Source organism: Delphinus delphis, chromosome 17 (genome assembly GCF_949987515.2).
Source record: "Delphinus delphis chromosome 17, mDelDel1.2, whole genome shotgun sequence".
NCBI lineage: Eukaryota > Metazoa > Chordata > Mammalia > Artiodactyla > Delphinidae > Delphinus > Delphinus delphis.
The window spans coordinates 78065270-78091341 of record NC_082699.1 but is presented as its reverse complement, the minus strand read 5'-3'; the positions used below and the strand labels follow the sequence as shown (position 1 = coordinate 78091341).

Genomic DNA, 26072 nt, shown 5'->3' with positions numbered 1-26072 from the left:
GGACACTTACTGTGTTTAGCCTAAGAGCCAATTGAAATTGGATAGGAAAGTAAGTTTAGTAATTAAACAACGACAGATTGCTCTGCCTTCACGCCCTGAAACAGGAAGTTCTTTGGCTCCAGGGCTGTAGAACGCGGTGTTGGGGGATAGCCTGTGACCCGTGAGAGATCCTGAGTAGCCAGGGGTCTCTGCTAATTCACGTGGTGGGGAGGAGGGCAAGGCTGCTCGCCCAGCTCTGTGGACGTTGCTCATGGGGGTCAGCTTCAAGTCCTACCATCGTTTGTCCTCAGATCCAGCTGTTAGCAATCCACTTAGGAATGCTTCACGTTGAATGTGGACAACATGGTTCCTCAGATTGTGAGGCAGAACCTTTGTTTCTAGAGATAAGTGAAGGTGGGGTCATGTTCCAGGGATCCTGGGGTGTATCCAGGTAGTGAGGAGATGGGCCAGGCGGTGCAGCCTCACCCGCCCTGTGGAGGGGGGTTGGGTGAGGAGCCTCCATTGAGCTCTGCGCACAAATCCCAGTTTACACTTGGCATTTTGGGCCTTGATGCTAAAATCAAGGGTTAAGGCCCTTACAACAAGGGCTTAGAGACAGGCCTGGGCTGCCCACGGGAGATCAGGGTGCCCAGGTGACCCTGCACAGCGGGGTTCAGTATGCATGTCGTGCTGGGGGAACTGGGATACTAGAGTCACCGTTAGTGGCTTTTTAACATCACTTACGTAAAACTGTCGCATTAAAAGCTCGGTGGACAAAAAGCCTCCCCATCAGGCCCTCTGCTGGTTGGAGCTGGGCCTTCCGGGGGCCTCCAGCGCTGCTTCTCTGTCACTCTGGGCACCCACCGAGGGCAGCTGGGATTTGGAGCCGGGCCTTCCGGGGGCCTCCAGCGCTGCTTCTCCGTCATTCTGGTGCCCACCGAAGGCAGCTGGGATTTGGTGCTGGGGAGGATTGTGGGGTTGAGGCTGCCCTTTTCTTGGATTTGCCAGACGGTGGGCTAGGTTCTCAGCGAGCCTAGTGGGACGGGCAGCTGAGACAAAGCTCAGGGCTGTCTAAAACATGCCTAGCTAGCTCATCCTTGAATTATTCAGATGTTGAAAGTGTTCTTAATTCTGAAGAGGATCCGGAGGGGCCCTGTGCCTTACTCTGCAGCAGAAATGTCGTAGAGCCCGGGGCTGTGCCATCGCTGACGTGGTGACCTTGGCCCAGAAGCCGCCCACAGCTCGGAGCTTCAGCCTCTGTTAGAAGCAGGGGAGCATAATGCGTACTTGTTCCTGGCACTTAGCGGGCCCAGGGAAGTAACACGTGGAGGGCTGGGTCCTGTGCAGAGCACTCGGCTCAGCCTCTAACAACCCGGCCGGGTCTGTGCTGCATTTTAGAGAGGAAAAGGAGGCACAGAGAGGTTAAGCGACTCGCCTGAAGCCACACAGTAAGCGGCTGAGCCTTGGAGCTCACCCATGGGGGTGCTGGGCCCGAGGTCTTGGGTCTCCTCCGTGGCACCGTGAGCCCTGGGGGTCGCCTCCACCCAGACACATATACGTGTTTCTGAAGTTTGGGGATCATGGTTTTCTCTTCAGTGCTGTGACTCCGTGTGGAAAATATCAGTGCATTTCCACAGAATGAAATGTTTAACACTCACCAGACGCGAAATAAAATGGGGACCATGTTTTCAGCAAGTGAACAAGGCGGTGGCAGTCACGCTAACACCGCAGACGGTGAGAAGAGACGGAGGGCTTGTGCGGCATCCTGGGGGTGCAGGTAGACGACGGGCAGTGTCACCGGCTCGCTATCAGTCCTTGGTTAATTCCTGACCGTTTGAGCAACTGCGGAGAGGCTGTGCGCCGATAAGAGCCCTGTGGAAGGGGGCAGTTTGTGGTTGTGAAGTTCAGATAGGCCTTTGATTCAGTCTCGAGGGGCTGGGAGAGCCTGGAAGCCCAGGGAGTGCAGGCCATGCCGCCTGCCTGGCTACCATATGGTTTGGGGAGAGTTTTAACAGTTTTTTTTTTTTTTTTTTTGCGGTACGCGGGCCTCTCACTGTTGTGGCCTCTCCCGTTGCGGAGCACAGGCTCAGCGGCCATGGCTCACGGGCCTAGCCGCTCCGCGGCATGTGGGATCCTCCCAAACCTGGGCACGAACCCGTGTCCCCTGCATCGGCGGGCGGACTCTCAACCACTGCACCACCAGGGAAGCCCCCGGGTTAACTTCTGAATTTGCTGGTCACTCTGCACGGGAGGGGTGGTATCCCCGGTGTATAGATGAGAAAACTGAGGCCCAGAGGCCTTAAGGAGTCCATCTGGAATTCTATCTCGGGATTGAATGCCTCTGTTAGAAAATCTGCTAGGGACAGTGGGAGATGCAAAAACAGTTTTAGCCTAAGCAGAGAGGTGACAGCTGAAGAATAATACACAAACAAGAGTGATGACTGTGCTGGCCGAGCACACAAGATAATTATTATCATCCTCAGGTGAGCCTGTTCAGGGAGGGTTTCTTGGAAGTGGAGGCTCTTATAGCTGGCTCAGGAAGAAATAAAGCCTGACTGTCAGGGCCTGAGGACGCAGTGCTGCTTTGGATGGTGGAGATGGGATGCCCCTTCAACTACATCTATTTTAATAAGTGACGACCCCACCTGGGTTGCCACAGTGATGTGTCCGGGGAAGAGGCACCGCCAAGCTTCGATGGTGCTGCCCTCGCCGGAGCCTGACCGCCTGGACTGCTGGGCGGGGCAAGGCCTTTGCCCCAGAGCTGGAGGACGGGGCAAGATGTGCTGCTGGCCGGCATGGAGTCCTTGAACTTCTCAGATCCATTCTTCTCTGCCACGAGTGGCATCTGTGGGGCCCCGCTGTGCCCTGCCCACTGCGGTTCGGCTGATGGGAAGGAGCTGCCTTCAGCACGTGCCTGTCGAAGCACACGGATTAGACGTGGCTTAAGTGTGTTTGCTCACGGATCAACCAAGCCCCCTGCCCCGGTAAGTGCGTGTCCCTCCCCACTCCCCCAGCTGCTCTCCTGGCCTGGTTTCCAGTCTCCCCTCCTCAGGGTCCCCGTGTTCTTGCTGCGGCCGGGGCTCCTGGGCAGCTCAGGAGATGAGACTGAAGCTGTATCCGCTTGGTGAAGCCTGCACACCCCCCAGGTCCCCGCGGGAAGGTGGCTGCTGCAGACCAGTTTCTCTGCCGCGGAACCCGTCGCAGGGTAGCAGGTGGGGGGCCGAGAAGGGGCTCCGTCCGCCCTGGCGTCTGCTGAGTGCTGGGCAGCTTTCACGCACAGCTTCTGGCATTTGAACGTAAAACAGCCCTTGATGAGCTGTTATCCCCATTTCTATTGATTGATTGATTGCTGTGTCGGGTCTTCGTTGCTCTGTGCGGGCTTTCTCTGGTTGTGGTGAGTGGGACCTACTTTCGCTGTGGCTCGTGGGCTCTAGAGCGCGGGCTTCAGTAGTTGTGGCGCACGGGCTCTAGAGCGCAGGCTCAGTAGTTGTGGCGCACCGGCTTAGTTGCTCCGCGGCATGTGGGATCTTCCCGGACCAGGGCTCGAACCCGTGTCCCCTGTGTTGGCAGGCAGATTCTCAACCACTGCACCACCAGGGAAGTGAGATATTCTTACCTTTAATAATGGGATTGAGGGACTGACAGTGTTCATTTCCCAGCATAACTGCCTCCCCACCCCTGGAAGCCAGAGGGAGCACATGTGGCCGTCGGCAGTGGTGCCTTTGTGGTTCCATCCTGTACTTTGCAGAGCGCCATGCGTTTTTTCCACGTTGTGGGTGTGATGTAAGTAAATTGCTGTCTTTACGGTGAATTGCTAATTTGCGTTAAGTGGGGCCTACATGTCCAGTTTATGTGGAGTTGCCTTTAGGTTCTGTTTTCCTCGCCACTGACCCGAGTGGCAGTGGCTGCGCGTATGTGTGTGAACCCAGTTCTGATGAGTCACGTGTGCCTTGGGCCCTGAGGGCACGCAGGCCTCAGAATCTGCTTGCACTTCCTACTTACTGTCTTGCAGCTGAGGGTCAGTTTCAAGGCTGATGGGTTTTGTCTTGATTTGATAACAAATTGACCAAGAACTTCAGAGAGTCCCTCCTTCATACTTGTCTGGAGGTCGCGGGATTTGCCGTTGCCAGCTTCCGTGCCCCGGGGTGACCGCATGTGTGTCGGTGTCATGGAGGGGTACTCTGGCTGTATCGTTCTCATCCTGCTGGTGGCAGGAAGCAGGTGGCCTCCACAGGCAGAGCCGGGAGAGTTAGCACCATACAAAGGGGTGGGCAGGGCTCCGGGACCACAGCAGCCCCTCTGGAAGCCACCCCTGGGCCGAGGGGCACTGGGAGCAGCAGTGACCAGGGCCATGCGAGGGGAGGGGTCTGTAGGAGGTGGGGTGGCCTTCCACAGGGGGTCCTGGTCAACCAGTGGTGACGCGTCAGGGCGGGAGCCTGGGAGCCCAGTGCCCTCGGCTCTCCTGCTCTACCCCTGGGCAGAGTGTGCCGGCATGTGGGACCAGCCTCCTGCCTTCTGCCGCCTGGCATGGGAGCTGACAGCTGTGGGTTTTATGGTAAGTTGGGGTCTTGGCAGTGCCGCTGAGAAACCCAGGCCCCCCATGGGCTTGTGGGTTTCAGGCCCCTTGTGCACAGGCCGCTTTCTCCTTTCCCGGGGCTGCACATGGGCTCCGTGGTGTGCAGGGTAGCTTTGGAGCATCTCGAGGGCAGCTTGAGCCCCCTGATGCACGTGCACTGGGGGTACAGTGAGGGGCTGGAAGAGGGCGGAGAGCCTGGGCTGGATCGCGGTCTGAACCCTGTGGTCCCAGCGCCTGGTGGACGGCTCTGGAGCCAGGCACCAAGGGAAGAGCAGGACTGTTCTCTGGGTCTGAGGGAGATGGGCGATGCCCAGACCCCACGTTTAAGTGCAGATCAAGTTAACGTATTACCTGGAGTACAGCTCGTGTTTGTTTATGAAATGTGAGGCCAGTGTTTTGCTGACCTGTTTTTTTCTCACTCGTGCCTCCCCAGCTTGCCCCGTCCTGGGTTACTTTTCAAAATGAATGAGCTAATACAATATACAGAAGGTTCAAAACAAGCTCATTATCGCCCTGGCAAACCAAGTAAATAACATTTATCCTGGACTCCAGTCCAGACATCAGGGCTTGCCAGGCTGACTTTATTTCGTTTGACAGAATGACAGTCGTTTTACTTACAGTGGTTTGTATTTTTGTCTCTTCCTTTAGGATAAATTGTAGAAATTGTGGTTTGATCTTTACTTTCTGATGTCACCGTGTGTGTGTGTATGTGCGTGCGTGTGAGTGTGTGTGTGTGCTCCAGAAAATTCTCAGCTCCGCAGTAATCTAGGCTGGTCCTTGTCGGTTTTCCTAGATTTAGAATTGATCTTTCCACTTTCCTTTGTTTCTACCTGCCTTTTTTGTTTGTTTGTTTGAACCTAAATTGCTCAACTAAATTCTAAAGGAAATTACAAAAGTAAAGACTGACTTTAAAAAATCATGAAAAGATGATGTAACAGCCCTATCACAGCAAGAATCCCTCTGGGCAGTTGAGTGACTCTGCTTCCCTCCTCCTTCCCTCCACCTGGTTGGGGTCATGGACTCCTTTGAGACTTTGCTGAAAGTTATGGACCTCTTTCTCTCAAAAGTGCAGAGACACCATCTTTTGTGTGTGTTATGGAGGATTCATGGGTCTCCTGACACCCCCGAGTATGGTCCCCGGGCCCTGGTAGAGGGCCCTGCACGGTGGGCTGCCTGGTCCGTCACATGGAGCGGCTGGCACTCCCCGATTGGCAGTTCCAGGGATCAGCCCCGAGGGCGGTGGCTCGAGGTGTTTCCCGGCTGCTGTGACTGGGATGTGGGGCGACGGCCCACTGTACTCGGGGGTCCGTCAATGGCACTGGAGAGTCTGAAAGCCGTGGTCTGAGCGCCAGCTAGAGCGGCTGTGGGATGCTGTCATGACAGTGACATTGGGATGCTCCAGTTCACTTTGTGGGGAATGTAGTGTAGTTAAAATTAGCAGCAGGAGCCTCCGAGAGTCAAGGTTGTCCAAGAGAACCGAGCAATGTCATATTGGGTGGCGGGTGGAATTCCCAGCCCAAGCTAAGCCGAGGTGGAAGGGTCAGGCTCACAGCTGCCACTCGCGGGGCCTTGGTGCTAGTGCCAAGTCCTCAAGAGGGGCGCTGGGTTAGACCTCTGCCGGCGCTGCCCCTTATGTGGTTAATCCCAGAGGTGGATGTGGCCGTGGCTTGGAGAGCGGGCCCCCCGCACCTGCGGGTTTCCCATCCACGGATATGGAGGGCCGACCACACCATGCAGTTTTATAGTTTAAGGGAGTCCTGAAACCAGTCCCTCATGGGTACCATGAGACGGATGTATTCATTTATATGAGGTGTAACGTTATAGTGCAGCATACTCTCTCATATGTGTGTGTATTATGTTACAGCAAGTTATCTGTTAGGACATTATTTAACTGTACAGCATGGCATATTGTACATAATACACATTATATGTATGTAATGTGTATAGCGGACTCTGATATCGTAATGTGTACTTTTTAAGTTTTGCTCTTTTTTTTTGTTTTGGCTGCGTTGGGCCTTTGTTGCTGCGCGTGCGCTTTCTCTAGTGGCTAGCGGGGGCTACTCTTCGTTGTGGTGCGCGGGCTTCTCATTGCGGTGGCTTCTCTTGTTGCGGAGCATGGGCTCTAGGTGCGCAGGCTTCAGTAGTTGTGGTGCACAGGCTCAGCAGTTGTGGCTTGTGGGCTCTAGAGCACAGGCTCAGTAGTTGTGGCTCACGGGCTCTAGAGCGCAGGCTCGGTATTTGTGGCGCACGGGCTTAGTTGCTCCACGGCATGTGGGATCTTCCCGGGCCACGGCTCGAACCTGTGTCCCCTGCACTGGCAGGCAGATTCTTAACCACTGTGCCACCAGGAATGTGTATTTTATTTCAAGTTCTTTGGGGGGATGTCTAGGATTCCAGTCCCCCACCAGCTCCTTTTCATTGATAACTTGAGGGACAGCGTGTTTCTTAGGTCTGAAGCTGCAGGGCCAGGCTCCCCTTGGTGCCCCTGTGTCCTGGGCCTGCTTTGCCCTGAGTCTGTTTGCCTGGCAGAGCAGGGGGGCCTGGGGTTTCCTCCGGCCTTCAGCACCGACCTCCTCCGGGCCCCCTCTGCAGAGCCCAGAGCCACCCGGGACCCCCCCGCCCCCGCCTCTGCCACTGGGCCAGTTAGTTTTTCTTGAGACAGGACGTGTGATCCTTTCCAGCCCACCTCCGCTAAGTGGGGAAGAACCCAGAGTCCCACCCGCTTATCAGATCACCTCTGCATGCTCTCCAGAAAAGGAAGCACAGCAGTTCCTGATAATTCTCAGCAATCTCTTACCCCATCTGCAGCCCTAAGGATTAGAATTATGGGAAGCCACAAGTCAAATCACATCTTTGTGACTTTATGCTTCACTCTAATGGTTGTTATTGTGTGTGAAAGGTGAAGTAAAGATTGTTTTAAACCTTTTTTTTTTTTTTTTTTTTTTTTTTTTTTTTTTTGCGGTACGCGGGCCTCTCACTGCTGTGGCCTCTCCCGTTGCAGAGCACAGGCTCTGGACCTGCAGGCCCAGCGGCCATGGCTCACGGGCCCAGCCGCTCCGCAGCATGTGGGATCCTCCCGGACCGGGGCACAAACCCGTGTCCCCTGCATCGGCAGGCGGACTCCCAACCACTGCGCCACCAGGGAAGCCCTAAACTAAGACTTTTGATCAGGCCAGGTTTTAATTTCTTCCTTGAAAGGAGCAAGCACAGCCCTCGCTGGCTCCCCACCTCGCACCCAGCAGCCTCTCTGTGCCGTTTCACGCCACGTTTCCAAAGTGTGCCGTGGTTCTAGACACCCGTGTCCAGCTGCCTGCCTGACCTCTTCATTTGGAGGAGGAGGATTCCCACGAAGAAGCAAGACCAGGATGGGGCTCTGGCCTCTCCCCTCTGATTCCTGCTGTCTCTCCCAGCCCATTAGCAACACTGTTGATGGCTCATAAGAGCACTGGGAGGCGGTACCGCTGGCAGGGCTGCTGTTCCTGTGTGCCCACCACTTAGCATCCTTCTGGACAAGTGACCTCTAGTGCCTCAGTTTTCTTGTCTGTAAATTGGGGCTAAGAATAGTATTCACCACGTTGAACTGTTGCAAGGATGGAGTGAGTGCACATATAGAAAACATCTGCAATAGTAATTGGCACCTAGGAAGTACTTGCAGAGTTTCAGCTGCAGTGTTGCACCCGCACGAAGCAGTTGAAGACCCAGTATCTGTGGAGAGACTTGCCGGCTCCCGAGAGGAAGGGATGAGATCGCATGGGAAATCGGGCCTTCCGGGGGCCATCCACTCCTGGGTTGGGTGTTGGAGCGTGTGCCTTCGTGCAGGGGCAGAGCCAGCACTCCTGGGCGCAGGGACGTCGGGCCGAGCTGGGCGGGAGCGGAGGGAGGTGGTGCTGGAGGAGGCCAGCAGGGGGACCGGCAGCTGGGCTGTGCGGCACGCTTGGCTCCGTGTCCTGGCAGCAGCTGTGGAATAGGGCGGGCTGTGAACAGAAGTGAGGTTCTGGTTCCCTGGGTGGGAGCTGGTTCCCCAGTGCCGGGTGGGGGGGGACTAGCTTGGGGTCGGGGCGTGGGAGTGGCCAGCCTGTACGCACAAGTTGTGATCCGGTTGGGAGGGTTGGAATTCTGGGAGCTGGGAGGGGCCTGGGCCTGCACGGGGTGGGGCAGCACAAGAGCCCAGGGGCCCATGGCTCGCCCCCCCAATGGAACCCTTAGGGTGCTGGTCTGCTGCTGCCCGTCTGAGCCCCCAGCCCAGCGGCCATTGGCCCAGCTGCACCTGCTGCAGCCCTTGGAGGGTGGTGTGATGGGAGGTGGCGCAGTGAGCCTTTTACGGCCTGAAGTCTTTTCTTGATAGACTTATCAGATGCCCCAAAGAAAAACACCTCTTTAACCAAATACATAATTTTCCTATTTGTAGTTAACTGCCTGTAATTGGCTGTTCAGCCAGCTCGGCCATCTTGGCCTTGGGAATGTTCCATGTTCCTTTGGAGGAATTTGGAAATCCGGATGCACCACGCAGGGTTAACAAGGGGGCCAGCCCTGGGGTGGTCAGGGGGCGCAGGGCCTTGGAGGGCCTTGGAGGAGGGAGGCTGGGGAGGGCGGTCCCGGGCGAGGTGCGCACCCGGCTCGCCTGACCCTGTTTGATGGTAGCTCACTCATGAAAACACCCATGACACACCCAGGTGACCTCACCTGTCAGGCCGTCAGGGCAGCTGAGTCATGATGCTGTAAACTATCCCCAAGGGAAGGTTTGTAGCTGTGGTTATGACTTCTCCCTGTTAAAATTAGTCTGGAGGGGAGAGTGAGGTGTGCTGAGTTTATAGCTTGTCTATCACAGGCTTCCTGCCAGCCCAGCAGGCCTTTCTCCTGTGATGGCAGTGCTCTCCACGTGTGGTTTTAAGCGGGATCCGAGCTCGTGGAAGTGGGAGAGGTGGGACGGTGCTTGCGGCCTGGAGAGGACAGTGGCTTCCTTGGTCGGGCAGTGGTCTTGGGACCTGGTTTGCCGCTTTGCTGTTCTGGCGTTCTTAGTGTAGGGTGATGGATACTGCAGGCGGAGCCCTACAGCATCACGAGGAGCACCCCGCCCCCTGCAGCTGGCGGGGAAGGTACCTCGGCGGGGCTGGCCGCACGCAGGTGTGAGCAGTTTGCAAAGGGCAGTGACTTTTGTTTCGCTGGGGGCAGGTGTGCACAAGGTGGACGACAGTGGCGTGGAGGGGAGGGCTGCTGCTGAGGGGCCGCCTCCTGGCTGGCTGCAGACACGGGCAGTCCTCCCGCGGGTTAGGGGGCTGAGGGGCCGCGGGAGTCTCCTGGCTGGCTGCAGACACGGGCAGTCCTCCTGCGGGTTAGGGGCCCAGGGCGGGGGCAGGTTAATGCAGGTTATTGTGTCCATTGGGCCTCAGTGGGGAAGCGCTTGCTGTTCAGCTGTAACTTATTGGGCTTATATTTGCCTTACTCTGGAGAGGATTTAAGATGGCTTAGGTAGAGAATGTACTTCAAAGGCGTTTTTTCCAGATGCAGCAAGGTATGTCTGTAGCCCTGCATGCTCGTACCTCACTCTGCCTTGGTCTGTTTGCAGTGAGCGCACAGGGCTCCCCGCCGGGAAGCTTCCCGGGGGCACAGAGGGGCATTTGCTGTAAGCCACCGTTGTTCCTCCTTGTCTGTTCCCAAGTCCCATCTTTCTGTCAGGGAGCTGGAAGCAGAGGGACTGTGAGCTCAGACTCCCACCTCGCCGGGGGCTGGGAAGGGGGCACAGGTGGAGGTGTTAGGGCCCTAGCCCAGGGGCTGCCAAAGGGCTGGAGCCAGGCCTGTCTCCCTTGTGCCTTTGAGGCAGCTCTCTCTCAGGAGATGCCCAGAAGGGGGGCCCGAAGTGCCCCCCACGGCCCTCCCTCCATGTGACCCCCTCACGCCCTCCCTCCCCGCTGCCCCTTCCGGCTGACAGCCCTCATATGTGTCCTGAGAAGCGGTGTCTTGTGGACTCCCTGCTTGTGGACTGACGTCAGAGGGTGAAAAGCCCCCTCACGGGTTCTAGAAGCGTTGCTGAAACTCCTGATGGAGCGTCTTCAGGGACTGTCTGGGGAAGACTAAACACCCTCATGTTTGCACACATCCTGGGCTCCCTCGGGAGGGCCTCAGGAAGTGTGTACAAACCTGTGCGTTCAGTTGCTCCTTCCTCTGTCTCTTGAGCGTTTGGTACCAGCCTCTGTCATGGGCCTTCAGTGTGCATCCTGTCCCTGCCTCTCGCTTTCCCCCTCGCCTTGCTGGCCTTGTTTCTGGGGGCGTGCAGGTCCTCGGGAAACACCTTCAGTGAACGTGGGCACAGATGTGCACCGCAGGACATGCAGACGCGCAGGAGTTTAAAGACCAGCTGCTCGGATGGGATTTATACCCTGGGAGTGTGTGTCCAGTCCTCTGAGTTGGGTCCCTCTGCGGAAAAATGGGACACGCTGTGGTCTGGGCTGAGCACAGGGCCTGTCAGCCTGGAGGGGGCACTCAGCGATGCTTCAGGTGAAGGTTGAACAGCTGTGGGTGACTGCCGGTATTGCAGCCCAGGCAGGGACCGGCCGTGGCGCGAGGCTGTGGCCCTCAGCTCAGAGTGATAAGTGGGGTCGTGACCCAGGAAGGCCTGTTGAGATTTTGGGTGTCGGGTGTGGTCCCAGCGGCTGCTGTTGCAGAAGCTCTCGGGCCGAGGCCCGGAGTGAAGGCAGGGACTCGCGCTTCCTTCTCCCTTGCTGGAGACGGTGAAACGCGGGCGGTGGAGGGAGCCGGCCTGGGCGGTGGAAGGAACCCTGCTGGGGAGCCGCGCTGACCCTGAGCCCCACTCAGCTCCGTTTCTGGTTCTTCTCAGGCCTTTCCAGTCACGCGTTCTCCGGAGTTGGCCTTGCTGGGGGCCGGTGCGTGGGGTGAACGCCCAGGAGACACACGGCGGAGTGGACACTTGCTTTCTCCCGTGTGAGGCCCCGTGGGGACACAGAGGAGTCCCTGGGCTGGGGAGGGGGCAGCGTCCAGGAGGACCCGCCAGAGGGAGCGAGAAGCTTTCTGCATCTCAGCCTCTTTGCAGAACTGAGCCGGACAGGGGCCAATTTGGTATATTGGATTAGGTTTTTATCCCCCAGGAGAGAGACCAAATAAACAGAGTAGAGTTACTTTGGGCCACTGGCCAAACGGGAAATATTTTGGGTCTGGTGACCTTTTTCTTCGGGTCACTATTCACTGTAGAAGGTTTTGACCCGTATTCCATTTCAGAATAGGAAGAACGGCTTATTTTTCAGAGTGGCAAATAAGGAAAAGAATGAAAGTATCTCGGAGTCTCTGTTTCCAGAGGCTCCCCCGGGAGGAATATTTTTATAGACACCAGACGTCCTCACCAGCCCTGGCCAACTTTCCATCCCGGGATGATGGGGTATGCCGTGAGCTGGCTGGCGCCTGCTGGGCCCCTCCGCTCGCCTCTAAAGCCAGCACCTGCCCCTCTTGTCGCTGCGGCCAGCCGGCCTCGTTGGGGCCCAGGCTGCGTGCCTCTCAGCTCCCCCTGTGACTGCGAGCTCTCCTGGGATCTTCGCAGATCACAAACCTCAACACGATTGAACTGCAGAAGGTCACTGTCATCCCTGAATCTCAGGGTACAGCAAGTGCTTATATAGCTGCTGTCAAAAGCCGGGGAAGCAGTGTGACCTCAGCCCTTGTTAAGGCAAGGCTGTGCTGTGAAGACCACACAGACGTCCCACGGCTGACTCACTCAACCTTGGTAACGGGCACAGGGTCCATGCAGCACGTGTGTGACGTGTACAGCGGAGGCTCTGCCTCGTGTAGACGTGCGCGTGGCTGGCACGGACTCTGGTGCTGGACCACCAGGCACCGTCCGCCTGCACCCTGACTTCATGTTGCCGTCGGGGTTGGAACTGCTCGGCATCTCGGGTCTCGACTGGGGGGCAAGTCCGGGTCTGCGTGGCCCTCCCTCTTCTGTGCCTTTAAGCTACGGAGCGGTCGTCATGGAAGAATCCCTATAGCTGTGCGGTGAGGGGACTGAATGAAGCCCCTTTGCTGCCCTTTGTCCCGTGGCCCCGGGGTCCCCCTAAAAGTGTAGGAAGAGTTGGGAGCAACGTTGACCTGGGATTTCTGGAGAAGCTGAGACCTTGTAGGCTTCCTTGTTTGTGTTCCATGCTGCCTGCGTCTCCCGTGTGTCCCTGGGCACTGGATGGGAAGCGGGGGGTGGGGGTGGGGGGAAGCCCAGAACTTGGGGGCGGGGGCAGCTCCTGTGACCTTAGACACCGGCCTGCTTGGAGGGGCTGCTGCTGGCTCCCCACGGGGAGAAGCGCCAAGTGCCCCCAGCTTTTCTCAGCGTAGAGGCCCTTGACGTCCTTGGGGGTCCTAGGCTCGCCACCCTTGGCCCCCCCCAGAAGGCTCTGCATACAGCTCAGGACGTGCAGGGTCGTTTGGTGGTGAGGTTGTGGAGTTCGGATGTCGCAAGCTGTAAAGGAGCAGAGCTCAGGTGGTTGGGTGGTTTACCGATGATCCCCTGTACCTGCAGCCTGGCCAGAAACGCCTGCTGGCCGCCCGGCGCTGGTTCCACGCGGAGCCGGACCCAGGTCCCCTGCACCAGGCCCGCCCCGCTGGACTGGGCGGAGGCCGTCTGAACTTGTGCAGACCCTGTTCTGCCACCTCTCATTCTGGCCTCATCCAGCTTGTGCCACTTCCAGGCGGCCAGACAAACAGTAACCCTGGAGCCTTAGGCGGAAAAGAGACGAGTGCAGGCCCCAGACCTGCGGCCGCTTGCTCAGGCTCAAAGGCATAGCCGCCTCCACAGGGAAGGAGGTCGTCTGTTGCGTGCAGCCTGGGCCTTGGGTGATGAGGGGTGAAGTTGGCCACTCTGGAGGGCGAGGAAGGCGAGAGCAGAGGGACAGCAGAGGGGAGATGTGAGGGCGGGGTACCAGGAAGGCTGAGCCGAGACAACGTCCGAGGTGCCCCTCAGTCTGGCTACGCCTTGTGCTGGGGACAGAGGAGCAAGGGGCCTGGAAAGTCAGCGGGAGGGGGGGGAGTGAGTGATGCCCCCAGTGGGGGCAGTACAGCCTAGGGAGGGAGGAGGGGCCACAGGCTAAAGGGAACTGTGTCACTGGTCACAGGTTGCATGGGATGTGGCACACCTGTAGATTCTTCTTGTCGAGACAGGTGAGCATGCATATCGGGCTGTTGCGAGTTCACAGAGCCCTCCTCCAGCTCCGTTCAGGACAGACGGCCAGGTTTCAGAACTTTGAGGAGGCCCCGGTATGGGGGCACCTGGGAGGCCAGGAGGGGCTGGTGTCTCTGTCGCTGTCGTCCGGCACCCCGGCCTCCTGGCCCCGTTTCTCCTTTGAGGGTGGGGGAAGGGCTGCACCATGTCTGGCTCCTCCAAGCCGCCACCGTCTCTGACCTGGAGCCCGATGATTGTGGCTTCTTGTCCTGCTTCCAGAGGAGCTTCGTGGCCGTCCTCACATTTGCTCCAGGCTCCTTGAAGCCCCACGGCCCACCTGGGTGAACTCCGAGCTCTTGCCCTCCCAGCCCTGCGCGCCCCCGGTCTGCCTTGGGGCTCTGGACAGCACGCCTGACCCCCTCCCAGGCCTGCCCGCTGGGCTGTGCCGTCCACACGTGGGTGTCCCCATGGAGGGGAAGGGCGGGTCACGGTGGAGGGAGCGAACCCACCTGCTCTTGCTGGAAGCCCCGTGCCCGGTGGCTGCTGGGGGGCAGGCAGCGCGGACACAGGATACCGCGTGGTCTAGGCCAGGGCGCCTCCCCTCAAGGCACCTGAAAGTGGGGGTGGGAGGGTCAGAGGGAAACCCTCACCTAGACGTCCAGTTGCCCGCCCTGCTTTCCGCTCTCCCACTCTCCAGCACCTGTTTACACACCTCCTTGCTGGTCATCCTAGTGGTAGGGCAGGTACTGTGCAGGAGGCAGGGTTGTGGGTCAGCGGCTCGGGACCTTCCTTGACAGAGAGAGGCTGCACTTGGTTCTGCTAACTGAGTAGGACCCTCAACCTAAATTGTTTTACTAATAAATATTTATCTTTCCTAGTGACCATTCTGGGTAAAAATCCTCAGAAAACTGACGGCATCGTCATTATTAGATTACTTTTTAATTCTTCTGGGCCATTCAAACCAAACTTAAATTCTCAGTTAGCCGGTTCCCGGTTGTTTTGGTGATTTGTGTTCTTTAGGACTAAGTACCTGAACAGCGCATCCTCTGCAATGGAGGCGAACAAAGGGTTCCATTCGCCAGGGAGTTTTCAGCACAGTCTTCTCCGAATGTGATCAGAGGTGCCCGTCCTCCTTCACAGCCCTGAAGCAGCAGCATTATTCCGCATCACTGCGTTATTCTGCATGACGCATCGTGGTATTATTGCATCCCCCAAACTGTGTGTTGGTGTGGCCGCCACCTCCAGGTGTGGGATCTGCAGGCAGAATGTCTGAGTCACAGCTGTTACCAGCGGCTTGGCATCCACATCTCTGCACCGTTTCCTGCCGTCGAGTTCAGAAGCTCAGCTCGTTTCCGGAGCGTTTTGAGCTAACTCGTGGGATGCTGAGACTCTTGAGGCTGCCCTGCTCTGTCTCGGAGGGAGCATGGCATCTGAGGAGCCAGGATGTGGGGGTCCAGGTCTGTGGGACCCCGGCTGAGTCTTCTGTCCCACCCCTTTTGCAGCCACTCCCTGAGCCACCTGCTTCGGGGGAGCCTTTCGCGTCCCCTGGTGATGCCTTCGTCCCCTGTGCTGTGGCCGCCGTTGTGAGTTTGCATCCAGTTCCTGCTGAGTTTTAAGCTCACAGGCCCCCCGGGGGAAGTCAGGGTCAGTAACTTCTGGAGCCAGTCGTGGGAATTGGCCACAGAGCTGTGCCGCCTGCCCACCCGACTTGGCCACGGGGGTGCTGACCGACAGGGATCCCTGGGCGTCGTGTTAGCCCGCCCTCCCCTGGCTGCTTGCATTTGGCCACCCAGGCGACCTACCTGTCTGTCAAGAAATTAAGTTTAAATCACAGTTAAGCTGGAACGCTCCTTGTTCACTTTCACCCCAACGGTCATCTTAAAATCTCTCCTTTTAATTAACTCCATTTTCCCTGCCAGGGTGGTTTGCAGACAGAGTACCTGTCAGGGGCCCAGGAAGGGAGGCAGGGGCGCGGGGCCCGGGGCACGGTGGCTTTTGCTCCCGTCCGGTTACTGCTGTTCCTTCTTTTTTTCTTTGTAAACCTGCTTCTTTGGCAGCTTTCACTTCTCATGTAGGCTAGTCGCAAGCTAATATTTATCCTGCGAAGTATCTTAAAAATGCTGGAGGGCGAGTTATTTTCTGAGAGCTTTATCAATCTTTGAAAGAGAGTCATTGTTACATTGATAAACTGAGGCACTGCCTACAATGGCCAGATTGTGTTTGAACTTGCAACCTTTAACGCAACAGTTAGTTTTTGTTAACAGATGGAATAGTGTTGGCTCTTCTTGTAAAGAGGTCTTTATCCTTGTGTTTTTTGTTTGTTACTGGCGTGCACTGGGAGAGGGGAGACCTGGCACAGGGGAGCTGGTTTTGTAATACATTCGGGTGTTACTCATTTTATGATTGGCAGGCTTTTTAGGAATGTGGACTTTTGTACTCGGAGCCCTCACTTTTTATGAATTGTCCCTTTAAAAGTGGAGGTGCCTCCTTCCAATGGGAATACTGGCCTCGCCATGCAGTCTTCAAAGACCTGACAGCGCGCAGGGAAGGAAGAGTGATATAAATAACAAGAATGTGCAGTAGGCGGTATTACTTGTGAGTGGTCACCAGGTTTCAGGTCTAAAGGAAAGCACACTGAGAGTGAACTTAAATAAAGAGCTTTCCTGAGGGTGTTATTTGTCAGTAAAAGGAACCACTTCTGGGTCTTCTCCAGAGCCCGTTTCCCCTACCTGGCAGCCCCGCTCGACTCTGGACTGGGTGGACTGGAGGCGGGGTGCTTCCTGGGGACAGGACGGTGCCAGGGGGCCCATGTCCGCACCCCCGCCCGGTGGTCCAGGAGCGAGTGTTGGGTGCAGGCTCAGGCGAGCAGAGGTGAGTCCGGAAGTGGGTCCTGCAGCTTGGGCACAGGGACAGACGTGGGGACTCGAGCGTGGCTGGTGGGGGGGTGGGTGGATAAAGTCTGGAGACGGAGGTCCGGAAGGGAGTTTAAAACGTAGTTACTGGGGGCTGGGAGCCCGGTGAGGGCGCGGGGCCGGGCCGGTGTGGGCAGAGGGGACTCAGGTGGGCTGCCCTGGGGACCAGAGGTGGGGGCATGTGAGGTGCCGCCCGTGGTGCCCTGCCCTGCGGAGGTCTCAGTCAGCACCGAGCACTTCCTCCTGGTCAGGCGACTCGCTGTTCCTCTTTTGTCTCTTGTCGTTCTGTCTGCCTCTGTCCCTCCCTCCTGACTCACCCCCTGAGCTGCACACGGAGCTGCCGTGGCCTGAGGGGGGTCGGGAGGCAGTGTGTGTCCTGGGTCTTCCTGCTGCCTCCCCGCGGTCACACGGGTTCATCCCTGCCCATGCCCCAGCGTCCCTGTGGGTTCAGCATCCACGTTTAAACCACTGATGGCTGGCCGAATTGTTTGGGGGATGCACGGAGCTTCTACAGGGGAAAATGTGATTTCTTGCTCACATAACTCTCCAGGTCATCTTCTAGGTGTCTCTCAAGCACTATACATCTCCTGAACTTTTTCTTCTCCCCCAGTGGAAACTCTGTACCTCTTAAATCAACCAATCTACCTATCTATCTATCTATTTATTTACCTATGGAGGGATTCCAGCTTTTCATTTTTCCCCTTTTACACAAAACAAAGTAGAAGAGATAAAGTAGGATTAAAACTGCAAAAGTAGTTAATTGGTAGAACACATATACACAGAAAAAATCCGGATAGGAAGACAAGCTTATTTACAATGAGGAAGCACGTGCCTTGCGTTTATGTTTAATACATCTGGAAAGTCATCATAAGCAGTAAGGTCCTGTGGTTAGTGCTGTGTGTTCTTAAATTTAACTCCTGTTTCTAGAGGTTGAAACACAGGTTCTGGTATGAGGATGCTCTGCTGGGCTGACCTGAGGGAGGTGTGTGTGTGTGTGTGTGTGTGTGTGGGAGTCCAGGGTGCAGCGTAACTGATTCGTGGATGGGAAGTGAGTGCTGTGTTTAAAAAGCGGTGACTTAAGAGCATTATCTTTCGTTTTCAGTAGAGGTAAAATCTACTCTGTTTTGATCCCTCTCGTCTCACAGGCACATGCAGTGACTGTAATACATGTTCGGGTCATGCTGTCCTGTGGCGTTTACATAACTAGATACAGTATGTTTATGTATCTGAGGATCCCACTGTGCCCAGGGAGGCTCGATTTTAACTACTTCCCCAGGTTTTAAATACTCTTGTGCTTCCCTCTCATAAACTTTTTTTTTTTTGCAGTACACGGGCCTCTCACTGCTGCGGCCTCTCCCGTTGCGGAGCACAGGCTCCGGACGCGCAGGCTCAGCGGCCATGGCTCACGGGCCCAGCTGCTCCGCGGCATGTGGGATCTTCCCGGACCGGGGCACGAGCCCGTGTCCCCTGCGTCGGCAGGCGGACTCTCAACCACTGCACCACCGGGGTAGCCCCCCTCATGAACTTGTGTCCAGCTTAGTGGAAAGGTATCACTCTTTGGGCACTATCGGTGGTCATTCTTTGTATTTATGGTCTTACCTGTGGCTTCCTGACCATATTTGCATCCCAGTCACCACTGGATTGTGCCAGCATCAGGCACCCAGGTGGGGAGCCTGGTGGAGCTTGCTCGTCCCCCGGAACGGTAGAAGGAAGCACTTGTAGCCACATTTGGCAGCCCCTGTGTCGATTTGCACTGTGTGGTGTGGGGTATCGTTTTGCAGAAGGCAGCATATGTACTTCTGGCCCTGATTGTGTTAGGTGTGCTGGGAACCATCTAGCCCTTGCACCGGTGCTGGCGCTCACCTGGATGGCAGGTGCCTGGGAATTCTGGGCCTCCTTTCGGGCTCAGACTCTATTTCCCGCTGCTGTGTTCTTTTCTGTTTTTTTAAAAATAAATTTATTTATTCATTTGTTTATTCTTGGCTGCATTGGGTCTTCTTTGCTGTGCGCGGGCTTTCTCTAGTTGCGGTGAGTGGGGGCTACTCTTTGTTGTGGTGCGTGGGCTTCTCATTGCGGTGGCTTCTCTTGTTGTGGAGCACGGGCTCTAGGCATGCGGTCTTCAGTAGTTGGAGCACGCAGGCTCAGGAGTTGTGGTGCGAGGGCTCTAGAGTGCAGGCTCAGTCCTGTGGTGCGCGGGCTTGGTTGTTCCACAGCATGTGGGATCTTCCTGGACCAGGGCTCGAACCCGTATCCCCTGCATTGGCAGGCGGGTTACTAACCACGGTGCCACCGGGGAAGCCCCCACTGCTGTGTGTTGGCTGTGTTCTCAGCTCCGGCAGGAGGCAGCCCCTAGATGGAGGGCAGTGCTTAGTCCTGGGGTGTCAGCACCCATGGTTAATGAATGAGAAAGAGAAGGGGCTTGTTGGTGTTTGCAGCCTTGGGCCTGGGGAGTCTGGTGCCCTCTGGGCTGCAGGCAGGGGAAGATGCTTTGTAACCCCTGGACAAGAAGTAGAGCTCCTCAATCCAAAGTGGACCTGTTTCAGACCTTGCTGCAGGGCTTTTCTGTCTTGCCAGCCACTCTTGGCCTGGAGAGAAAAGAGCTGACCCTGACTCCTTGCTGGTAGTCGAGGCTGACCATGAGTACCCCTGAGTGCAGTGCATTGTGGGCGAATCTGTGATGAACAGAGTAGGCGGTGGTGCAGCTAGGGGCGGGTGTCTGACGTCAGTCCAGTGGGGAGAAGGCTAAATAAAGCAGAGATAAATCTGAGCGCCAAGAGGGGCTATAGGTGTTAGCGAATGAAAAGCCCCGCGGTTGAGATTGGAAGCTGGAGTAGCCACCGAGTGAAGGGTCTGGCCAGGGACACAGGAGGGGGGAATAGCCTCCATGTACCAGCATGTTTGGGAGGGATCTGCTGTGTTCCTGGGTGCGGTTATAGAACAGTCTTGAGTCACTTTATTGCTGGTGTCAGATTGGGGAAAGCTTCTGAGATGCTTCTTGGTGATCAGTTTCGAGTCCGTACCAGCTTTCCATGGACCTGCCGGCAGCTCAGTGAGTCCACAGGTGGCTTTTCAAACCTGCCACCCCTGCCCCTCCTCTCCCATCCAACCCTCTCAGGCTGCGTGGCGTTGCAAACCTCTCTCTGCACTGTCTAGGCCATCTGAGATTCATCTTCGTTGTAGAACACTCCTGAATATCATTCCACATATCAAGGTCTTATGTGATGTTTGGATGGGGCAACCGGAAAAATCTGTTACCTTTTTTTAAATTAAAAAATAATTTGGGGTTCTACAGAAGCAATAAGTGTAGATAGATAGAGAGATAAAATGATGAATCACTCAGAATACCTCTGCATCCATGCCTTAAAAAAAAAAACTTAACGGGACCATAATGTGTACTTGACTTATAACCTGCTTCTTCCCCCCCCTGCCCCCCACAAGTAAGGTCTTTTATTTGTCACCATTAAAAGTCTGATTTTTTTTTTTTTTGCGGTACGCTGGCGTCTCTCCCATTGCGGAGCACAGGCTCCAGACGCGCAGGCTCAGCGGCCATGGCTCATGGGCCCAGCTGCTCCACGGCACGTGGGATCTTCCCAGACCTGGGCACGAACCCGTGTCTCCTGCATCGTCAGGCGGACTCTCAACCACTGCACCACCAGAGAAGCCCAAAAGTCTGATTTTTAAACAGATTCTTGGACTGGTGGCTCATATCCAACAGCTCGTTCAACTTTAGCACCTGTCTCATCCCCAGTAGCTTTTCCAGAACTACTACCTTCACCATGTAGCCCCATGAGTTTTCCCAATTCAAACTTGGGCTTCTTTAGCATTTTTACTTTTCTAACAAAGACTTGATGGAGTGGATAAATAGATTGGCAGGCCTTTTTCTATGTCTTTTTCAATGCTGTCTGGAATCAGTTTATCGACCACCTCTTTCAAGTCATTTGTCTGCACCTCTCGGGTCACGATTTCCATCATCATCTTGCGGATCTGGCGGACCTGCTGGTGCCGGGCATAAGAGGTCTTCTGAATCTGATTGTTGCTTTTTTTAGTAAAACCCACACAGAATAGACGAAGCAAATAACCATCGGTAGTCTTGACATCAACATGAGGTTCAATCATGGTCTGCCATTTTTTGACCGTGGAGCACGTTTTGTTACGGGTAAGATAGTAAGATCCATGCCCTGGGAATTAGTCAGGGAGTTTTTGCCCTGAACATCTTCAGTAATAAGCTTGATTTTCTAAATGCAACTTCATCTTTCTGCAGATCAGCAAGGCTCACTGCAAGCACACGACCCTTGAGGCCATCAGATGTGATTTTGGTTCCGTGAGTTCTCGTGACTCGTGTTTTCCCAGTATTTCTTATATTGAACATAGCTGGTGCTTTCACATCACACTAATCTTTCTCAGAAAATGGGCCAGCCGCTGTCTTCTCGGCTCCCTCTTGACCGCCTTTCGTGAGGCGCTTGTTCTTTCTGACTGCCGTGGTGCTTGCTGCTCCGAGAGCCAAAAGGGCTATAATCTGCTTTTTTCTACCTAATTTTCGGCACGTTTCCATGTCAACAGGTAATCCCACAATGTGGATTTTGTGTCAGGATCTGCCTTACTTTATGTGACCAGGTCTTTTTTGGACACTTGCAGGTTTCTCGGTGGTGTAATCAGCATCCCTGTACAGGGCTTTGCTTTCCAGAGAGTTCCAAAGAGCAGAATTGCAGGATCAAAGGGCGTTTACATCTTAAGGCTTTTTATACATACTGAAAGCACTGCAGTTTTTTTTTAAGGAAGACCTTGGGAGTAGGAGTTTATTAATTAATTAATTTATTTTTGACTGTGTTGGGTCTTCGTTTCTGTGCGAGGGCTTTCTCTAGTTGTGGCGAATGGGGGCCACTCTTCATCGCGGTGCGCGGGCCTCTCACTGTCGCGGCCTCTCTTGTTGCGGAGCACAGGCTCCAGACGCGCAGGCTCAGTAGTTGTGGCTCACGGGCCTAGTTGCTCCGCGGCATGTGGGATCCTCCCGGACCGGGGCACGAACCCGTGTCCCCTGCATCGGCAGGCGGACTCTCAACCACTGCACCACCAGGGAAGCCCCAGCAGTCATTTTTGATGGAGCCAGGACTGTCATGATTAATTGCACAGGTGATAGTACTGCTTACTTTGAGCACTTCAGCTTCCGGGGTCCCAGGAAAGCACTGGTTCTGAATAGCTGACCTTTCCAGGCAGCAGGGGGATTCAGGTACCAAACTGGGTTTCTTCCTCACAGAACATCGGGGGCCTCGCAGGTGAAGGGGTTACCCCTCTCTGTAGAGGGGAGGACCGATTCCGTGAGCTTGCAGTCTGATTGGCACCATTCGGGAAGCTCCCTCCTGCCCCCTCCCCCTTCGTGGCAGCTGTCCTGTGCGCTCCAGCCGGTTCCCTGAGCTGGGCCGAGGAAGCCACTGCCTTGCCTTCCCCTGTCCCCTGCCTGCAGTGGGCCTGAGGCCCAGCACAGGGGCTCCCCGATGGGGAATGTCCTTGGACCGCGCCTCCCTCTGGGTAAAACCGACTGTAGGTAACCATGAGTTGGTGGGAGGGTTTTTGAAGGGTGTAGAGACTTCACAAGGTCTGCAGTGTGGCTTTAGACCACGTTCTTGGTAGCTCAGCAGTGCCACTCTGTCCTGTAAATGGTGCAGGCATGGCTCATCCCCTCTGTGTGGAGTCCTGACCTTCAGCCACATTCAGGTGTGCAAGGGTCGGGGCGGTGACTGCAGAATGCTGGGTGGTGGTGGTGGTGGTGGTGGTGTTTTAATTTATTTTATTTTTATTTATCTTTGGCTGCATTGGGTCTTTGTTGCTGTGCACAGGCTTTCTCTAGTTGCGACGAGGTGGGGCTATTCTTCATTGCGGTGTGCGGGCTTCTCATTGCAGTGGCTTCTCGTTGCGGAGCATGGGCTCTAGGCGCATGGACTTCAGTAATTGTGGCACGCGGTCTCAGTAGTTGTGGCTTGCGGGCTCTAGAGCTCAGACTCGGTAGTTGTGGCGCATGGGCTTAGTTGCTCTGCGGCATGTGGGATCTTCCCGGACCAGGGCTCGAACCCGTGTCCCCTGCATTGGCAGGCGGATTCTTAACCACTGCACCACCAGGGAAGCCCCTGTTTTTTGTTTTTATGGTCTCAGAGAGTAAGAATGAATTTAACCCCAAACTAAAGCTGTGTATGTTCCCTTCATTCACCAAAATGTTACCTTTCAAAAAAAAACTAGTTTTGATTTTAACATTCCTCAAATATATTTCGTACTTCCTCTTTTGAAAACATTGACATTTTGTGTTTACCTGACACGTGGACCGTAATTCACCTAATACCATATTGTTAGACAGTTGAGTTGTCTCCAGTTCTCCTCTTGTAGCACCGCGTCCTTTTTTGCCTTAGGTACACGGAGAGTCTGGAAACTGCTTTGATTTGATATCCCACGTAAGTACCATCAGAAGGGTTCATTACATCTCGGCAGTCTTTAGCGGTATCCCTTAATTCTACCCGTCTTTGAGGTCTATTCTTTTTCCTTTTCGTTTTGGCCGTGCCGTGAGGCTTGTGGGATCTTAGTTCCCCGAGCAGGGATTGAACCCGGGCCCACGGCCGTGAAAGTGCTGAGTCCTAACCACTGGACTGCCAGGGAATTCCTTGTTTTTGATTATATGTATGTAACGTGAGGAATCTTTCTTTTCATTTTTTAAAAGTACCATTTGGTTGTCAGGAGTAGGCAGCTTGCCTGTCTCTTCCATATCGTGGATGACAGAACGTGCGTTTATTGGTACCTGGCCCTGCGCCTTAGATGAAGTAATGCGAAGTTTGGCATTTTAGGTGGAGCCTGGAGCTCAGTTTTCCTAGGCTAGCTGGGCTTCCAGGAAACACCCAGTTGAAAAGCATGCTGCTGTTTCCATGGTAGCCAAAGCTTCACTCTGACCCCAGCAGCTTAAACTAGCAAATTGATGCTAGAAGCATTCAGAAGAAGGGGAAGAAAGAAAAACCTCTGGCAGCTTTTTAATTAGAAAACAAAAACCCTCCTACTCACCTGATTGTGCAAATGAAGGAAAACCATGTAAAGGTCAGAGGTGAAAAGTTAGGTGAGCGGGTCTTTCTGTGTTTTCCTAAGAAGGTAACTGTTGCAGAGAATGTTTCCTTTGGGGACAAAGCAGTGTGTCCTTGTTTCAGTGCAATTTCCTCCCACATGAGCTTTCTGGGTGTCGGATGCTAGGCCTCGCTTTCCTTCGCGTGCCGGGAACAGTTTGCTTTAGTGGAAGGTGAGGACGGATGTTCTGTTCGGGAGCGTGCTGGAGTTCCGTCCTCATGCCGTGCCCTCTCGATTTTAGGAAGCAGGATAGATAGTATGTGCTTTGATAGGGTCCAATATTAAGCGCGTCTTCTGTCATGTAAGCTGTCACTAGAGTTTGCCGAGTTTGCTTCCACGTGCTTTTCTGCTTATTTTAACCTGACACTGCTTTTATTTATTTATTTATTTTTATTTATTTTTTTTGTGGTATATGGGCCTCTCACTGCTGCGGTCTCTCCCGCTGCACAGGCTCCGGACACGCAGGCCCAGCCGCCCCACCACATGCCGGATGCGGGATTCTCCTGGACCGGGGCACGAACCCGCGCCCCCCGTATCGGCAGGCAGACTCCCAACCACTGCGCCACCAGTGAAGCCCCCTGACACTGCTTTTAGATGGTCCGGAGCGGCAGCCGCCCTGTCCCCGGGGCAGAAGGGCAGGGGCAGCACGGAGTCCTGTATGGTGCTCTCTGTGCTGGCGGGGGGCGGGCAGGGGGCTCCCACACACCTGGCATCGGAGCTGACCGGGGCTCCCCCGAGGTCCTCCGGTGGAGGAGAGCCGAGCCTTCCTTGCTCCTTCTGGACTGGAGTCAGGAAGGGGGGCGCTGGCTCCCTGGTGCTTGTCATGAGCTCCACGCCACTCACCCCCTCGTCCTGCTGTAGGTTCCTTTCCTAAGAGATGATGCAGTCCTCCATGTCTGGGCAGGGCTGCAACCGTGCGGGACCTGCAGCTGTGCCCTGTCCCTGGAGGTCCTAGGAATTCTTGGTAGGAGTTCGTGGCTCTGTTGGCAATTCTGATGTTCCCTTTTTGGATGAAAAGGGGGCTTCTGGAGTTGGGTGTGCTGTCAGAGAAAACCCAAGGCCCTGGGAGTGGAGAGAGCCAAGCTGCCTGGCGTCCTTTCCATCAGCGCCCTGCCCTTGGTCGGTTGCTTCGACACTGGAGGGTCATTGTTCTCAGGGGCCTCTTGGTACCCTTCCAGGAGGGCTCTGCCCCTGGTGCGCTTCACCGCTGTGGGTGCGTAGCTGGCCCAGTTCACCCAGCGTGCTGGGCGCACACGGATGGGCTCGGGCGTGCCTGCCAGACCCTCTGCAGGGAGCACCGTGGGCCGAGGCTCTTCCCCTCTGGTTTAGATGTGACCTCACTTGTCCTTTAGGTCCATCTGAGCCCCTGCCTCCCATCCTGCTCTCTGGGGTCACAGATGTTGGCCGGGGTGGGGGAATCAGAGGTGGTCCTCCTGCCGTGCTGGGGACCAGGAAGCCCAGGGCTGGCGGAAGCCCTTTTGATGCCTACAGATTACCTCTGAGGAGGCAGGGCCAGCGCTGGCCTCCCAGCTGCTCGGGCACGAGTCTGCTTAGACGTGTTAGATGTGTTGGCTCCACACAGGGCACCGGGAACCCCGACAGGCAGGACGGCGAGGGTTTGGGGTGCGCCACATGTAAACCCCAACAGTGAGAGCCACTGCTCTTGCCTCATTGAAGACAGTGATTCCTGAAGAATCCCACATAGGCGTGACATTGTGAGATGCTGCGATCTATCTGGGGTGGGGTGGGGGGGTGACTTTTAACAAGTAGTTCTGAAGTAGAGTGTGTATTTTGAAAGTTTACTTAAATTGCAGTGTGCCAGTTTAGAGGCGCATAAAGAACGATCTCTACTATTCATTGGCATTGACACGTTGGCTTCTGCTTCCTATTCAAAAGAGCAATGGATTTTCCTCGAGCTCTGCGATTATCCTGCTCTCGTCTCTAAAGGGGGAGGGATTTCTAAAAGTTGGTTTTTCTTTTTTGAACGGAGTAATCATGCTTAGCCTGGTCCTCTGCCTTCTGTGCTTGCGAATTCATTATTATAAAGCCATCCGGGTGCCTGTGCCCACCCAGAGTGACCCAAGCTGCTCCTCGGTTGGCCCGTGGATGGGCGGCCCAGGCGCACTTACCTCCTGCAGGGAGCGCCTTCTCCCTTCCCCGGGGTGCCAGGGTGGGAGAAAGGTTGGGATGCTGGTGTTGGGTGCCCCCCGGGTCTGATGGCTCCTGAAGGCAAAGAGAGGGCCCAGGCCACCTCCAAGGGTGCCGCGCTGCCAGGACCTTGACAGCCGGGACCGTCTGTCCTGCAGACACACAAGAGGCGCTGAGTCCACGGCTCTGAGAGCTCACGGTGGGTGTG

General features: G+C 55.5%; 1 protein-coding gene and 1 pseudogene across 1 annotated transcript in view; one reads left to right on the top strand and one right to left on the bottom strand.

Annotated features, from left to right (window-relative positions):
- Positions 1-26072, top strand: part of SLC45A4 (solute carrier family 45 member 4) — a 73789-nt gene that overhangs the window by 5755 nt on the left and 41962 nt on the right. The window lies entirely within an intron of this gene.
- On the bottom strand, positions 20292-21533 carry LOC132440401 (small ribosomal subunit protein eS1 pseudogene; annotated as a pseudogene).